This window comes from Cavia porcellus, unplaced genomic scaffold, assembly GCF_034190915.1.
Source record: "Cavia porcellus strain 051 isolate PalLab524CR breed Dunkin Hartley unplaced genomic scaffold, mCavPor4.1 scaffold_11, whole genome shotgun sequence".
Lineage (NCBI taxonomy): Eukaryota > Metazoa > Chordata > Mammalia > Rodentia > Caviidae > Cavia > Cavia porcellus.
The window spans coordinates 53194480-53213790 of record NW_026947494.1 but is presented as its reverse complement, the minus strand read 5'-3'; the positions used below and the strand labels follow the sequence as shown (position 1 = coordinate 53213790).

General features: G+C 37.3%; 1 long non-coding RNA gene across 1 annotated transcript in view; it reads left to right on the top strand.

Annotated features, from left to right (window-relative positions):
* LOC106027977 (uncharacterized) overlaps positions 1-19311 on the top strand; it is a 68240-nt gene that overhangs the window by 25399 nt on the left and 23530 nt on the right. The window lies entirely within an intron of this gene.

Below are 19311 nucleotides of genomic sequence, written 5' to 3'. Positions count from 1 at the left end.
GCTTCTGTGATTCAGAATTTGAGAATGACTTGGTTGGGGCTCTCTAAAGTAGAGGTCTCCCAAAAGGTTGCAGTTTAGTTTAGAGCTGGGATCATCTGAAGGCTACTTTAGGTTTCCACAGAGCTGATGAAGGCTTCACTTGCTTCTGGCTGACATTAATTCTTTGCCATGTCAGGCTCTCACAACATGACAAACATGCTTTTCCAAGAGTATCAGTGGGAGAGAAAGAGTGCGGGAGGGAGGGAGGGAGGGAAGGAGGAAGGGAAGGAGAGAGAGAGAGAATTATATGACCTAATCTCCATTGCCGTTGTCTGTTAGAAAGGGATCATTAGACGCAGTCCACACTCAAGGAGATGGCATCACACCAATTGTAAATACCAGGAGATAGGTACCATTCAAGGACAGTTTGGAAGAAGCCTATCATGTATAATAAACTAGGTCTGTTCTTATTTTATTATTCATGCTTTAAAATGTTGATGATAACACTATATTGACAATGGTTTTTAAGTCGGGGTTTATGCTACCACCACACTGATGATTCTGCCAAAGCCAGAGTCCTGGGAAGGTGGGTGTTAGTTTGTAGACAATCGAAATAGTGCTTTAAAAAAGCCTGCGGCACAAGATGAGCAGAAGTGCGTGGGGAAGCGCAAGATCACTTTCAAGACGTGGAAGTGAAAGGGAGGAAGAGGAAGGAGCTGCAGTCCCGCTTTCTTCTTCAAAGGGACGTCCTCCGTGGCCCACAAACCCCCATGAGGCCCAAGATCTTCAAGGTTTTACTACCTCCCAATAGCACCAATATGGAGACCAAGACTTAGCAAACGGACTTTGGAGGACACTTTTCCGAGCCACGTCCAGCTCACTAACTTTAAGCCTGGAGTGTGACATGCTTTCAGCAATGGGACTTGAGGCATAGTTTTGAGCAGAAGCTTTAAGAGGCATCATGATTTCACACTGACCTTGCATCTTCCTGCTTTACAGAATTTAAAACATAAAACAAGAGACAAAAACACAGCCTCAAGACCTTAGCTGGGTAAGATAGCAAATCTGCAGATCTGAATGGGAGAAATACGTGATTGGTGTTGCAAGCCACTGAGGCTTTGCAAAAGTATTTCATTTCTGATGTAAATGGAGACAGCAGGGATAGATCAAACATCCAGAAATGTCTACCACCTTCCCTTCTCTGTTGACAGATGCCGCTGAGACTCACTGAAGTTTAGGCCCCAAGAGTGTTTTGTAGCAGATAATGGTGTCTTTCAATCCCCATGGGGCTGCTATAGGTTTTTTCTCGGAAATATATGCACTTCTAAAATCAGGTGCTCAAGCTGTTGTACTTAAAACCTAATAAATATTTAGCTTTCTAAAATTTTTAGATATTCGCATTTCACCTCTCTTAATTTTTTTTCAGTTAGTCTTACTTCTTTTTTTATTGGTACATGTTTGCAGTACATAATTTTTACATTCCTTGTGTGGAGCTGATACATGTATATAACACATCTTAATTCCTTTTTACATCCCCTTCACTTCTGCTTCTTCCTCCCTCCATCTCTTCATCCCTTTTCCATTCAAGACAGATCTATCTCCCAACTTTCTATTACCTAGCTTTCATTTCTTTATGTACTTTATTTTCATAGACGAGAAACTGTACAATATTTAAACTTGCATGTATGATTTATTTTGCTTAACATTGAGATCTCAAGGTCCATTAATTTGCCTACAAATGACTTAACTCTGTCCTTCTTTATGACATACTAGTACTTCATTATGCATAAATATCAAATTTTCTTTATTCTTTCAACTGTTGGTGGACATTGTTATGGATTAAAAACTGGTGGTCAACTTAATGCCAGCAGAATTGAATCGCCATGCTGCTGAGCATAGATGTTTCACTTGAGGAAAGTTGCCAGCATAAATAGAGACATGGGGAAAGAGAAGCTATTGCATTGAGGCATTAATACATTGAGGCATTGAGGCACTGTGGATTCTCCTATGAGTAGCTGTTTGAGCCATTGATTCTACTGGAGAAGCTCTGGTCCTCACATCAAGCATTGCTTCCTGGCTACGGAGGAGAAGACGTGTGCCACTTGGTCTCCAAGATGAACTTGTCATGCTGGCTTCCTGGCATGTACTTGACTATACTTATCATCCGAGGAGCTCAGAGCTTCCGTGTCGCTGAGGATGGCTGTGGTGCTTTTCAGGAAAGCCCTGGTTTTTGAGGTGAGTGTGACTTCTTGGTTCCAGTATAGAACCCTCAACCTACCAGCACAGCTCCTTCGCCCTGCTGGCATAGACTTTCTGTCTTCCACCGCTGACCTTTGGGCCTTCCTGGCACGGATCCATAAAAGAGACTGGTGTGAGTCGTTCTTGTGGGCTCTGGACCTCCAGTTGGACTCGTGGGAGGCATTGTCATGAGCTCTGGGTCTTCATCTGGACTCATGTGGGATATTGCTAAATATTCTATATCTTTGGTGTTGTGGATAGATTTCTTGCAGTTTCTTGTGAACATCATAAAACTATTATAAACTTCATGTCCTGATTCTAATAGTTCTCTGCACAAACCCTAACCGCAACAAACATATATTAGGCTGCTTCCAATATTTAGCTATTATGAGTTGAGCTTCTATAAACATGGGTATGCATGCATCACTGTAATATGATGCCATTATCTCTTTGGGAACTGCCTACTAGGGGAAGAGCTGAGTCAAATGGACTTTCTAGTTTTAGTTTGTTGGGGAATGTTCATATTGATTTCCATAATGTTCTAGTTTACAGTCTCACCAACAATGTAGAGAGCTTCCTTTTTCTCCATGCTTTCTCTTGCATTTTTTCTTATTTGATTTGATTATAGTCATATTTTCTGGAGTGAAGTGTAATCTCAGTGTTGTTTTAATTTGCATTTCTACGATGGCCAGAGTTGTTGAACATTTTTGCATTTCCAAGATTGTTTTCCCTCATTTCACCTAGTGTCTCAATGAGATACACTCTCCCTCACCCCAAAGAACTTGAAAATGATGGTAATTTTACCTATGAAAAAAAGTCCTGTGCTGTGAGGTTGTAGCTCAGTGGTGAAGTACTTGCCTAGCCCACTTGAGGCCCTGGATTCAATTCCCAGCACCAAACTGAACCAAAAAAAAAAAAAAGTTCTGTAGTCTTTGGTGCATGCCTATATTGCCAGATAGTTGGAAGGATAAGACAAGAAGATTGCAAGCTGGAGGCCAGCCAGGGCAACTTAGGAGACCCTCTTTCAAAATAAAATAAAAGGGATTGGGGATGTAGCATATGACAGGCCTTGGATTTATCCCCAGGAATTAGAAGAAAGAAAGAAAGAAAGAGAAAGAATGGAAAAGGAAAAGGCAAAGGAAAGAGAAAAATCATGGAACTACTTCAGGGCAATGTGAGTTGAAAGTACAATTGCACCAAGGCTGCTCTGAAAACTTAGAATCAATTAACCAAACCAAACCAAGCTAACAAGCAAGCAACAAGAGTGCCAGGAGCCATACTGTGTCCAAATGACCATAGGTGGTTATTTCTAGAGGTATCAAATGACAGTCTTATTAACTAGTTTATTATATGAGAATTTTCAGCCCATCTGACAGTTACTTACAATAAACAGGTAAGTTGGCATCTCTCTGTTTTGGCTCTTGTGAATTTCAGTGATAGTGTTTTGGTTTTCAACACTTCATGGAGACAAGGGCAGTCAGAGTAAGAGGTGAGACTCAGCGGATGCCCTACAGACCCTGTGACTCTGCTTTTATCTGTTCCCAGTGCCTATAACTCAGACTGAAGTAAAATCTTCCTAAAGGGCAATTTTGATTATGTCCCAATTTCAACATATAAGCTTCCAAGACTTTCTTACTATCTTTTGGTCCAATTTACCTTTTGTCTGTCAGTGCTTTTTAGGAACTCAACCTTATGCTGTAAGTAAAGTAAATCCTATAAGCATCACATTTTACTGGTCTGTTACTTTTCTAACATTTCTGGGTCAAAATATCTGACACTCAAAATTAAGGAAGGAAGGAAAGGTTTACTTTGCTTACAATTTTTGGAGGAGCCATGCTCAGCTGGCTCCAAGGCTGGGTTGGCATGGCACAGAGGCAACATGGCAGCTACAGCAGATACCAGAAGTGACCAGAGCAAAAGGGCAAAAGGGAATGAATGTGCTTCTTTTCCTTCCTGATATAGTATGCTGGTTACCTATCCCTGGACAAGTGCAGCACTCACACCACCGATCCCAGAGCTAGACAACAAACTAATCACAAGTACTAGATTCAGCCACCTCCATGATTGCATGGGGCTTTGCAGGGACATTTAAACAAGCCATAAGCTTAAGCTTAAACTGGTCCCTTTGCTGCACATACTCTCACTTTCACCCTGTTATCAATCTCTACCACCTTTCCTGGTTAATTCAATGTCCTTTAAAAATGTGACCTCATCCATGTTGCCTTCCTCTGCCCAGCCGGAAATGAATTATTACTTCTCTACTTGCTTCCATCCCTTCCTGTTCTCTCAGTCTAGAACTTACACCTTGCCTTCCTCACCCCCACTCATGTTTTATTCAGGTTTGACATTAAATCTTTTCATTAGTGAGAGTTTTTTTTGACTCTCATATGCAGATGTCATTCCCATGTGTTTCCTGCTAATATGCTATTCTCTTCCATTGTGCCAGTAGCAATCACATGCTCAGAGCTGCAACACTGATACTCCAAGAGTCCCATTAATGAGAGAGAAGGACCTTATTTACTTCTGAATATCAAACTTCTGGTGTGCAGCCTACCACATGGTAGGTGATACATGTATATATATCTGTCAAGTGGCATGAATGAATGCAGTTTCAATTTGACACATTTTATTAAGCTCCTACACTGTACACTGAGGAAGTGGTTCGGGGTACAAGGTTAGTCTGTGCAGAAATAAGACATAGAACCCTTCCTTTACAGAGCACATGTTCTTCCAGGGAGACACAGATGATAAAGATTGTAAGTAAACTATACAGGAGGTTAGACATAGATGGAAAAGCTGAACAATGGAAGTGTTTGAGGTATTGAATTATGTGGTCAGAATGAGTCCTTTTGTAATGGTGGCATCTGAGCAAAGACTTGAAGGAGCTCACCATAGAGACCTCTAGGGAAAGATAGTTCCAGGTGGAGAAATTATCCTGAGATAAGAGCCTTCCCCATATCTGGGGAAAGAAATAGGAGACTGTGAAGAGTAGAGAGGAGGTCACATACACTGAATCACAGGTTTTAAAAGTTTGTATGATCTTTGGCCTGAGTGAAGAAAGTCACTTCAGAGCTTTGAATAGAAGAATGACATGATCTGACTTACATCTAGCAGCTCTCTGGCAGCTAGGTTAATAACAGAGTGCAGGCGAGGGGGCCAAAGTGTAAATAGAGACCATTAAAAGGTGAGAGACTCTTATAGGACCAGGCTACTTCCACCAGAGTGGTAGCATTGAAGAAGCAGAGAAGTGGTCAAATTTTTCAGTTTTAAAAATGTAGAGAAACAAGATTTTCTGACATTGCATATGGAATGTGAAGGAAAGAGAGGAAGTCCATGTATAAGTTGAAGGTTTTTACTCTGAATAAATGAATGAATAAAGTTACGATAACTGAGCTGTGGAGTGAGTACATTTTTGGATGGAATATCATGAATTCACTTTTGAGTATGATCTATTTTGAAGACTTGAAAAAGATGGAGCTCCAGTGATGCAATCAGTTAGCACGCAGTACTTATAAGGCAGTAGGTCAGAGATGAAAAGGAAAGGAAATAAATTCCCAGAGTGGGAAAATATGGGCTTGGAAAGTAGCTCAGTGATTTCCTAGATTTGAGGAAGGGAGAGATTGGGAAATGGTGGCTAGTGGGGAGGGTATTTTGATTTGGGATAACAAAAGTGACCTAAGTTTGATTATAATTATAGTTGTAGAACTCTGTTAATGAGCTGGGATCTACTGAATCTTACTTTCTCAGAGTGTAGGTTGTATGGCATGCAAATTTTTAGTTAATAAAGTTTCTTTATTAATTAAAAGAAGGAATTCACTTTTGAACATGTTGCACCTAAAATGTTTATTAGATATTTAATAGTGAAGTTGGGAAGAACCCAGTTGGATATATAAATGTCAAGTTCACAAAAGTTCTAGGTTGAAGATAGGAATGCAGGAATCATCAGGAATAAGATAGTGGTATGTAAAGTGATAACAATAGATAGGAACATCAGTGAGGTAAATGTGGATATAAAAGAGGATTCATGATCAAGTTCTAGGATATTTACACATGAAAAAATGTAAGGGAAGAGGATGAGCCCATAAAGGATGCAAAGAAAGATCAGACAGAGAGAGAGAAAGAAAACAAAATTGTGATTTTCTGGAAGTCAGGGGAGGATAGAATTTAAAGGAAGAATAGTGGGTTATGACAAATGTTGCTGCTAACTCAGATAAGAAATAAATGACCATTAGATGCAGAAATTGGTCATTGGTGACCTTTCTGGATGCAGTTTTGGAGGAGCAGTGGAGTGGTTTAAAAGAAAATGGGAGTAGAGGGTGAATGAGTACATGAAGCCCTACAACCTATTCTAACTTCTGTTACCATTATTATATCCACCTTATTTCTTGTAGATCATAAACTTCTTAGAGAAGTAGAGAAGATTCGAAAACTGCATAGCTTCTACAGGACCTGGTGTAGTAATAACACACAACAGTCAATAAATGGTGACTGAATAACTGAATGACAAAAAAAATAAACATTAAATGAATATAGTGGGGTTATATTAAATTCTTATCATTTTAGTGATCCCTTCTTTCTTCGTAATTATTTCTTTCCCCCATTCCCTGTACTAGACAGATACCCAGGATCATCTTACTTACTTCTAACTACCCCAGCCTTTCCTTTGCTTCCTTTCTAGCTTACCTGCTTGACAATTTCCTCACACTGAGCCTATTCTTTCAGGAAGATGATGGGGGCAAGAAGAGGATAGCCAATTTAGTAAGAAAACTCAAGCTGAACATTTAATGACAGCTGCCACTGAGTAAATCTACCTAAGAAAGATCTAATACCAAGTAGCAGAAGTCAGTGGAAGCCAGGTCTCACAGTGCAGAAACAACTGGAGACAGGAAAGCAATTTGTTTTCTTAATTCAGGTTAAATTAATTATATAAATCCAACAAGAATATTAATCAGCTGTTTCTAATAGAATAAGGAAACACCAAAATATATCAAAAGTATTGCAGGGCTGCTCGTAATTGCTTTCTCACAGTGTTAACTGTTAAAGTTGAACAATAACATTAGTTTTTTTCAAATGAAGCCTGGGCCCATCTGTCTAATGATTTAAGGTACTTTCTTCAAATTAGTTGCTTATAGGCTGCCATATTTTAAAACTAATTTTGGAGGTTGCATAGGTTTGATTGCTAGATTTCATTCATTCATTTATGTAAGGAATGCTTATACACATTAGACACCATGATTTTAAGAAGAAAACAAAACAATAAATTTAAAAGAAAAGTCAGACAATAGTAAAAAAAAAGTAGCAGCTGTTATTGCCCATTGGGGTAGACAAGCTTAAATTCTATTTCTTCTTGATTCTCTTCTATCTTTTTTTTTTTGCAATTAAAAAATTCAACTATGCGCCTCAAACGTTTCTACAAATGAATTTTGAATAACTTAATCCTCAAATAGGAGCAACACATAATTGCACATGAAACATTAAAGCACAAAGGAGGAAACTGACTTAGTTCAAGCTATTTGACAACTGATGTGCAAAAAGTCTCAAGCAACAAAATTACCCAGGTGTGAAGCCTGAAAGCAATTTGATAAATACCTTCTGCCAGGGTAAAGGCAATAACTGTATAAATTCAATAAGCATATTATTTTCACAGGGAGAAAGCACACCAAAATGCTGAGAACATTTTTGTCATTTGAACATTTTATTTTTCCAGGCTATTAACGAAAAGGGAGCATGTGATTATTTTTCCCCTTGCTTCACAAATCTGCCAAGAAGTCAGAGATAAGCATCTGCAATAACTGACAGGTCTCAGGAAGGTGAATGGAACTGTGTGATATGTAAACAACGAGGTGATATTCATTAACATTCACTCCAAGGAAAACTGAAAAAAAATCAAATGAATCATAGGTACTGACTTTATTCAAGAAATAAAAGGATAATCATTTCACCAAAGTAAAACAATCATGGTTTATCTTACCCAGATGCTTTGTGGTCCCGTTTCAGCTGTACCAGCTGCAACAATTCAAGCTAGTCCTCTATCAGAGGCAATTTTGCAATAAGATAAAGAGTTAAAATAAGCTACCCTTTTCCATTTCCTTTTGTTCCTCTTTGCCCAACGATCAATTTATCAGAACAATAAAATACAATTTAAAAAGTCTCTTAATATGGGCATTTTATGAATTTCCTTTTTGCCGTTATTCTCCTTTGACTGAGCAATGTTTTTTGACAACAGTATTTATCTTCTTTGCAATGCCGGGCTTCATGGTCTTATGCCATCCAATTTTGTTGGGGAAAAAAAGAAACAAAGAAAGTTTATTTTGAAAGTCAATTTGTACTTTTTGCATTTTAAACTTTTCCCCTCACTCCCCAAATTCATGTCAGATGGAATTAAAAGTCTAATAAAAGTCCAAAGTTTAGCTTAGTAAAACATAATGCCACAGTTTAAAAACTGTGAGGAGGGGTTTAGGTACAATAGATAAAACAGCAGTGTAAAATATTGGCAGGTTTGATTGCCCTAATAACATTTGCACATTAAAAGAAAAAAGAGTTGGTCTTTATTTCAAGGAGATGTGCGGGAGATTCTCTTTTTTGCTGCATCATCAAATTTTTATTAGTGCTGATATTATTCTGTAAAGACCGTTTATAGTATATTTTACAAAGTCTTTCAGTGCCAATCAAGACAAATGAATAAATAATAAATATAAATGAATTACATCAGAATGAATAAATGAAAAATAATTTAAGTGTTAAATTGCTAATGAGCAGGTATGATAGTCAATGCTAATGAGAGCCATAATTCAATAAACTTGAGAAAATATTTCATCCTTATTAATGAACAAAAATACAAATCAACAGTGAGATGTTTTTTCTACTAAATTAGAAAATAAATTATAATAGTTATGGTATGAAGTGTTTCTCAGAGACTCACATAATGAGGGCTTGATTCCTGGTGAAATGATATTCAGGGTGAAGCCTAGAGAAAGACTGACTCCTGAGGGCTCTAACTGCATCAAATTGATTACCCATTCATGAGATCATAATTCAATAGCCTTACTGGTAGGTGATGAAGATAGGACGTGGGGCCTAGTTGAAGGGAGTGGATCATGGGCCCTAGATTTGTGAATTTTATCTGGTCCTCAGACCCCTTTTTCTCTGGTTCTCAAGCAACCTCCTTCCTGGATGCCAGAAGGTGAGAACTTTCAACTGTTGGAACCTTCTGCCAAGAGGCTTCTGCTTCAATAAAGGCTTAAAAGCTATTGAGTCAGCTAACCTTGGCCTGAAACCTCTGAGGGCATGAGACAAGATAAATTTTTCCTTCTTTAAATTGTTTGTTAGGTAGTTTGTCAAAGTGATGGAAAGCTAATCAATCATCATATATTTTTCTGATGACCATACAGAGTTGTGGATCTTCTGATACATTTTATAATTGTATAAACTGTCTGAATGTTTTTTGACCCTACAATGATACCATAGGTCAAGATTTTTTTTTGTTTTTTTGTCTTTTTCCTTTTGTCGGTACCAGGGATCGAACTCACGACTGCCTGCATACCACCCTGAACGCACCAGATCTCGTCTGATCTTGGAAGCTAAGCAGGGTCGGGCCTGGGTAGTACTTGGACAGGAGGTCCAAGAGTTTTAAGAATGTCTGCTTCTGCTTTTTGCTAAGACTGCCTGGGTTGTAGGTGCCCAGACACTAAAAACAAATCCGTAGCAACTGTAGAAGTGAGAAAGAGCCAGTGCCAACAATAATAACCTGTAAAAACAATCAGGGAGGGTGGAAGACTAACCTAAATAGTATGAGGGGTCAAATGGGTCAGTCTAGAGTGGAGTGGTGGTGGCCGAGTGTGGCAATGGAAGGAGAGGTGAAGAACAGTTTTAAAGATTTTTTTCTTGCTTTTCTATAGGGTTGCCTTAGGAAAACTGTCATCTACCTTACCATCAATGAGGTTGGTGCCCTGAAGACAAAATTGAGGGAGCTATTTTCCTGCTGGGTTCAGGCATTAGTGAAAATAGGTGATTTTAGCTTTATGACATTTTTCTTCCAAACTGTCTTCCAGTCTTAACCTGTACTGCCAACTTTTCTCTTTCCTGAAGGGTCAAAAATAGACATAGTATTGGTGCAGTTCAGGGACTTGCATTGGCTTTCCATTCTTCACTCATCTTCTCTCCTGTTTAAATCTATCTGGACTGACACACTCTTCAGGTGTCTACTGTTGCACGTTGCCACAGAGACTAGTGGAGTGGCTACTCCTAGGAGAATGTGAGTTCAAAGCCCCAAACAACTAACAGCTGAAGACTTCAACTGTCATGAAAGACAACAAACTAAACAATATTCATCTGAGTCAGAAATATTAAATCTGAAATTTTTAACATTTAAAATACTCATAGAATAGGGAAAGATTGCTAACAAGCAAGATAATGAAGTAGAGAATTAGATCCTCCCAGAAAACAACAAGAAATGATAGACAAACAAACAAAAAGGAAGTAGGGAGAAATTTAGAACATGAGGACCAATATTCAGAAAATGGGGAGTCCCAAAAGAGACAACAAATAAAAGTGAAGGGAAGGGAATATTTGAAGAAACAATTCAGATAGAAGAGAAACTTCAGATAGAAAAGAGAAATAAAGAAATAACCAGACATAATAATGAAGTATAGGAATATCCAAGATGTTAAAGACAGGAATGGGGCCATAGCTCAGTAGTAAAGAATGTGCTTTCAAATGCAAGTCATGATGTTCAATTCCTAGCACTATCCAAAAACAAAAACAAAAACAATTGTGAAGACAAAGCTGGGGTTGTAGGTTAGAGGTAGAATACTTATTTAGCATGCATGAGGTCATAGGCTATGAGATGCCAAAATTTTAAAAATAGACTTTTGAAGTAAAAGAAAAATTTTTAGAGCTAGAATTTTATGTATACCTAAAATGTTGATCAAGTTTGAAAACATAACAAAAACATCCCTATTTGTACAAGCCTCAGATGGTGTGCCACACAAAAATGGTTACTGAAAACTCTTGTGGAAAGAAAACAAAAGGTCTAGAATCTAAGGCTAACGATTTGGGAGGTATTAGTAAGCAAATCATTTGTTAAGGCCTATTGCTTCTTTTGAAGTCAGGAACAAAGACAATTAAAAATGATATTAATAAATAAAATTAAAATTCAAGATATTTTTATGATAAGCAGGAGATGAATTAGGGAGTACTGCAAAGACATAAGAGTGTGTTAATTGAATTTTTGGTTGGGATTAAATTACTTGTATTGATAATTTATTAAAATCAAAAGGGTTAAATAAAATAAATAAGAGTTACATATTATAACTTTTAGATAAAAATTATTCAAATGCCATAATAAAAACAACAAAAAAGAAACAAGAATAAAACTAATTAATGGTAGTGTCAAAAGACAAAATTACAGTGGGCCTAATTGGCTTTTATTTGTTTTCATGAACAGCCATAGTCTCTGTTCTACAAAATGGCTCCCACTGGATCATGGCAGTACACTGGGTTTTATACAATGGAAACAAGGAAATAGAACAAGGGTGGGGAGTATGATTAACATCCAATTACTTCAGTTTTTTTTGTTGTTGTTGTTAGCAAAGACTTTCTTACTTGCTGACTCAGAGTGAGATCACCTATTTTCAGAAAAAAATAATATGTTTTGGAGTCTATCTGCTTTTCTAAAGCTTCAGTTTGATTATTTGGCACTTACCATGGGTGACTTTGTTTTGATTCATCTGGTATGTAGGGGCCCAGGCTCAGTATAAAACAGTGGTACTCCATAATTTTGTTTAACAGTAGTGTTATGATTTATAACAAGATGTTCCCCTGAAAGTATCATGCACTCATAGGAGAGGTTTTGGGGAGGTGATTGAATCATGGGGACTTGATAATTGGTTACTTTTTATCATTGCTCAGACAAAATCCCTGATACCCAAAAGTTAAAAGAAGAAAGGTTTATTTAGCCCACAGTTTGTAGAGAAATCAGTCCATAATTGGCTGGCTCCAAATAAGGGTGGCATTGGAGAGGGGAAATAGTTCATGACAGCCAGAACAAATTTGCTGGGTGTGGTGGCGCACACTTGTAATCCCAGCACTCTGGAGGCTGAAGCAGAAGAATCATTGCAAATTGAAGACCAGCCTGGACTACAAAGTGAGCTCATGGCTAGGCTGAACTGCAGACCATATTTCAAAAAGACAAAACAAAACAACCCCCAAAACCCCCACAACAAGATCTTTCTATCCCTTGTATTTTATTCAGGCTACTCGGGGTGGATAGTGCAACAGCAAACAGAAACATCAAAACTACATCCAGGATTTGGAGGTAGATTTATTCAATATCGTATGGACAGGCACCAACCAGGAATCAGTTGTTCCTCAAAATGTCAGGCCCTGATCCCTGGTGGTCTAGGACTTATACGAGATAAGCAAGCCGGAAGTACAGAGGTAGAATGGTTTGTCAACCGGGGAATGGTTCTTACAATATGCAGCATAGGACTAGCTATGCATTGCAGTGACCAGCCATTTCTAGGAGACAGAAGCAAGCAGAACTGCAACAGAGACGATTACCTGGGCAACTGAAGTGTACTGGCTGGGGAGTTTTCTGCTACAATGGCACTCCTACCTTTAATCCTGGTGCCCTTGACCCTAGCATTGCACATGAATCAATCTCAGTGTCACATACTCTAGATCCAGCTACCTCTGAAAAAGCCCCAGCTATGATAACATGAGGCTTTGAGGGAACATCTACATAGAAGCCATTACAACACTCTTCGGTGAATTAGTTCACTGATAGCTAACTATGGTGTTGGGAGGTGAAGTCTAGTATGAAAAATTGTGTAACTGAGGGTGTGGTTTCTAGGGGTCTATCTTCTTTCCTTCTCCTTGACTTCTCTGTTTCCTTCCACCATGCCATGAGGAACTTCTCTGCAATGCAACTTTGCCATGTTGCCTTACCTTGGGGCCAACAGACTATGGGCTGAAATCTCTACAAACTGTGAGCCCAAATAAATCTCTTCTGCTTTAAATTGTAGGTGTCAGATATTCTATTTCAGCAACAAGAAAAGTAAGATTTTGATACCAGAGAATTAGGGTTGTTTTGCTGACTCTACCTACTTATGTGGTTCAGAAGCTTTTGGGACTGATTTGTAGGAGGAGTTGGTAAGGTTTAGGAGCGCTGGCTAGAGAAGCAGCCTTGGAATGCTGTAAGACAAGCTCGACGGGAGATTCTGGTCAGAGCTCAGAAAGTCAGAATACTGATAGAAATGGACAGAGGAAAGATCAGGCTCAGGAGGTTTAGTTGAGAACAAGGACTTCACTGGCAATTGGACTCCATGCCACATATGTTGTGCTCTGGAAGATTTATCTACATTATGCTCATGTCCTGAGATTGTGTGGAAGATGGATATTAAGACTGGAGGATTAATAGGGTGGAACAAAGTGTAAGGCAGCCCTGCATTCATGTAGTGGCATATGTATTGTTGAGGGCTTTTAGCCAGTTCTACGTTAAGAATCAAGAGCAGGATATATTAAGTTAAAACCGTGCAAATGGTTAAGTCTGTTTAAAAGCATATATTGAGCAGATTTTTAAAACTCGGTCAGAATTACTTTTAAGACAAAAAGTAAAAAGAAATTAAATAAAGATAAAAGGATGTAAGTAACGGCAAATGTGAAACAACAGAAAGTGTAAATAATATTAATAATTTGGAGCATAGAATTTAAGGCCAAAGGGCCAGGGATTTAGCTCAGTGGTTCAAGTGTTTGCCTGGCAAGCGCAAGGTTGTGAGTTTGATCCCCAGCCACCCTCCCAAAAAAAGAATTTAAGGCCAAATTATAAAGGACAAAAGGAAGTATTGATTATAAAGTAAAACTGTTAAAATGTATATATGCTGAGCAAGCACTCTTGACATTCAGAATAACTGCCAGATATTCAGGGGAAAGAAATCAGATAATAACTTTTTGTAGATTTTAACACATTTTTAGAAATGGAAAGATCAAGCCGATAGACAGAATGGAAACAGAAGAAGGCATAAAATCTATTAGATGTATAGAAAATTTCACACTCCACAGAGAATACATGTTCTTTTTAAGAACTTACATAATTTTTATAAATATTTTATATTGACAAAGAGGCATGACTAAAATTTTGATTCACATGTTCTAAACGTTAATTTGCAACTAAAGATTCATTTTTGTAATCAGGTGAGGTGGCACACACCTGTAATCTGAGCATTCAGAGGCTGAGGCAAGAAGATCTTTGTGAGTTTAAGGCCTGTGTGAATTGCATAGCGAGACCCTGCTTCAAAAAATAATAAAAGATTAATCTGGTTTTACTCACTGAACAACAATAGTCCTTTCTTAACCTTCTCAGGCATTCCTGCCCCAATCCTCTGGACAAACACTTTGTATTTCTGCGAATACACATTTACATCAATTTGCTGAGGCTCTCTTTGTCTAAAAGTACATGTACAAAACTTTGCTTACTTGTGAATAAAACGCCATCTCTTCCCAGTATGTCTTAAGCCAATTGCTGGTGGGTATGACATGTGATCAAAATATTTGGTGAATGTTTAAATTTAAAACATATTTATTGGAGTAAAGGACATATTGCCGTCAATCCCCTTCAAAAATCTCCCTCTCACTTCAAACACATTTATTCCATGCTTTTGCCACATTCTGAAACAGTTCTGCTTTTTTGTTTGTTGGTTGGTTGATTATTTGGTGAGTGTCTTTAGTTGCACTGTCCTAGCTGCCTCAGGGTTTTGAATTGAGTCAAAATACTTCGCTGTCATGGTCATTTTGATTTTGGATAAGAGTTAGAAGGTGCACAATGCCATATCTTGTGAATAAGAGGGTGAAGACACCTTATTCATTTGACAAGAGTTGTTGTACTATAAGTGATGTATGATACAATGCATTGTCATGATGGAAAACAAAACCATTTGCCCATTTCTCAAGTTGTATTTCTCTACATTTGTTTGTTAAACATTTCAATAAGCCCTTATAATATTAACAATTCACTGTACTATCCTGGGTACAAACTCAATTCACACAATTCTATCAAGGTTATAAAAAAAAAAAACCAGCACATCATCTTGACTGACATATTTTTTTTTTAATGCAAGGAAAACTGAGTTGATTTCGACTGAACTCTCAGCCTTGATCTTAGAACCATAACTATAGACTCAAATTTCACCTCCCGTGGTAACATTTTTCGAAAGCTGGAATCTGAAGTAGCTGGATTACACAACTCCAATAAAGTTGAAAAAGTTTTGTGTTAATTCATTGTTTGTGATCCATGATATATGATATTGTTAAAACACACCCTCTTTCAACTGTAGTTCATTGACTGTACTAAACGAATTGAGACTCATCATACACTGTCACTAAGATTGGTGGAATGCACTTTGAAGATTCCTGCCTTTCAATTGGATGACATGTTGCAGCAGTATATGTGCTAGAATTCTGCATTTTACTCCTACGTAGAGGAGAATTCTTAAATTCATGTAGGAAAAACAAAGAGGGGTGATAGCCTCTTGCATCTGGATGATTGTTGGATGCTCTCATTATTATTACTTTTTTTTTTGTACCAGGAATTGAACTCAAAAGCAGGCACTTATGCTGCTGAACTAAACCCCTCGCCCCTATTACTACTTTTTGTCTGATCTGTAGTAAATGGTAGGAGCAACATTTCAAAAATTTGCATTTGTTTTTCCCCAAACATTGGGAACAATAGCATAGAATACAGACAAAGAATTAACATCATACAGACTATAGAATAACTTTAAAACATGTGCTAGGAAAATGAATGAATGAAAAAATAAATAAAGTCAATGGCAAAAGGTTAATTTTTTAAAAATGGATTTGCTCAATAGTAGAGCACCTGCCTAGTATGAGTGAGGTCCTGAGTTCAATCTCCAGCATCGGGTGAAGTGGGGAGAGTTGAATCCTCAACAAGAACAACAACAACAAAAAATTGTACTTCAAAATTTAAATACTGCAAGTATCAAAGGACATTATCAAGTAAATGAAAAGCAGCCTGTAGAATGAGTGAAAGAGTTCTACAAAGTATTCAAAATATGTAAAGGAAAATCTTACAACTCAATAATAAAAAGAATATAATCTAATTAATTAATTGGTAGAGAACTTCCATAGCATTTACTTTTTCAAAAAAGAAATACAATTGGCAAATTAACACATGAAAAAGACTCATTAGTTTGTTCAGGAAGTGCAGGTGAAACCATGTGAGCTATCTCTTTATCATGTGAGTATAGTAAGATAAGGCAGTTTATGCTATAGTATCAGCATACAGTGTAAGAATAGGCTAGTTTATGCTATAGTAACTAAATAAACCATAGTTTCAGTGATTTAACTTGAAAGAGCATTCCTCTCTAATTATATGCCCATTGCAAGCTAGCAGTGGGTCTCTGATCATTGTAATTGCTCAGAAAACAAAAAACCCTAAGACTCTGTATCAACAAATGCTACTATGATCACTGTAGCAGTGGGGAAGAAAATGATAATTACATACTCCTAAAGCTTCTACTAACAAGCGACAAACAATATTTTTATTCATACTTTATTGGCTAAAGCCAGATGCACGACTACACATAATGCTTTCACCCCCAAAGATTTTCATCTTCTATTCCAGGGAAGCTGTGACAATATTAGATGACATTGAAAAGAGGAATAAAAATTGCAGATAAAACAATATAAGCACAAACCTTTCTTAATGTTTGATCTATTTTTATGCCTGTATCTTATAATCTGAGCAATTACTTTGAAGATAACAATATGCAATGTATTAGCCAATTACTCTATTATTTTGTTTTGAAATTTTGTACCATTGTTTTTTTCTCTAAAATAAAATAAAATTGCAGACAAAACTAGGATTGCTAATCATCTGACTTTAATTATGATGTTAGATTTGCCTTGACCTTGGACATTCCAGTCTCTATTACTTTGAAAAATTAATTTTTATTATTTGTAAATTACTCAGTCTGTGGAAATTTGTTATAGACTAAGATACCTTCACACAGTCTCCAAAAGGAATGCAATCTTGCTGATAACGATGCCTGTGTCAGACATCTAAGCTAGAGACAAGATGATAAATTTGAGTTGTCTGAAGCTTTTAAACTTGTGGAAATTTGTTACATGAGTGGTAGAAAGATAATTTAGCAGGGAAGTACAACCTTATCATGTGTCTGGATGGAAGAAGAATTGGAAATCTTTGGTGAATGACTCTTAATGACTACTAGAAGGGAAAAGATAAAACCACTATTATTGGCACAGGATACAATCACTTAACTAAAAAATAAAATAAAATGCAGAATCAGTAGGAGGAACATATGAAACATTGAAAAGTTCACAAAATTTGCTGGATACAAGAGCAAAATAAAAAATCTTAGGCCATAAAAAATTAGATATCATTTATGATAAGAACAAAACTACAAAACAAACAGCTTATTTATGCAACGGTATACAAGACCTCTTTGGGGAGAACATTAACTCTCTAATAAAAGACATAGAACATTTATGAATAAAGAGATAACCCATGCTCAGGGAAGTGTGATAGGCAGTATGTTATTTCCCCAACTTACAGGTGTCCACATCCCTAACCACTGGAACTTATGGTTACCTCACATGGTAAGTTGGATTTTATAATATTTGATTAAATTAATGTTTAGCAGTCTAATTCTTAGATTATCAGAGAAGCTCAGAAAGTGGGCATTCAAGATCTCTTTGAAGGCAGGGAAACTTGCATGGACTGAGAAGAAAACAAGTTTAAGGTCTTAAGTGGGTAAAATTTGGCTCCAGATCACCTTCCCAATTCTTCACGCATAGTGTTTCTGTCCCATCATATTAGTTACCTGTTGCCGTGTAGCAAAACACCCCAAAGTTTCATGGTCCAAACAAGTAGTGATTTATTTCTTATCTCTGTAGGTTGACTGATGCTTCTGTTCTCTCTGTAACCACTTTTTTGGCTGCATTCAGTAAGGGATGTCTGGGACTCTCTCAAAATAGTCTCAAGTTGTCACTCTCATGTGTTCATGCATCATTTAGTAACATGACTGGGCTTATCCTGTAACTGCCGGATTGCAAACCACAACCTCATCCATTCAGTAGTGTGACTTATTGGAGACCCAGAATGTCATAGTCTGCCATATCCACCCTGGCAAAGTACTAGAGGATTATTTTGTTGGATCATTGAACTTGATATCTAAAGCCAATAGCCTTAGATAAGAGTGGAAATTAATATTAACAAAATGGCTAGAATTCTAGTTGCTTTATTTTCAGATTTTTAATATGTTGGCAGCCAGACTTATTTTTACAAGGTAGGAGTTTCTCTGAGGAAGATATTCTCTGAGGAAATAAAGCAGCCCAGGGGAAAAGACCTAGAAGGTGACATTTTCTAACTGAGCAATGGAGTTAAGTTACCAAATGGTGATTTCTTTCTATTATTTTAGCTATATTTATTAACTATATTAAGAAAGAAAAGGTATTTCTTTTAAGTGCATATTTTAAGAGAGACTTGTAGATATTACAATCAATTGTTGTGATTATTATTTTTAATGGTCACTTTTTTCCCCCAAATGTTACCAGTGAAAATCCTTGTGAATTGGCTCCCATGTCCCTTTGACCAATGCTTGAGCAATTCTTTGCTCTTTAAGTGACAAGATGCACAGTTTACCTTGAAATTTCCCTCCCTCTACCCTGGAATAATCCATTTTCTAAGGTATGTTTTTCCTTTGTGTGGAGAATGGAATTAGCAGTCCATTTGGGCATTGGTACATCTTCCATGTTGTCTCAGGTATTGCATTGGGTTTTTGCAAGAAACTTTTGGAAGTAGTTATGCTTTTCCAAAACTTCCTTCAATCACACTGTACTTCTTTAATAATACTGGATATAACATTGTTCCTCAAACACATAAGGATGGCTATGAGCCAGGCACCATTGGGGAGCTACATAAAGTTAGGTGAGATGCAAAGGACCGACTAGAATAGACTCTTCCATCTTAGCTTCAACCTCAGTGCCACAAAACAGAAATGACTGGGGGAAAATTATGATTTTTTCTAACTTTCTATACCACCTGGTTCACTGAAC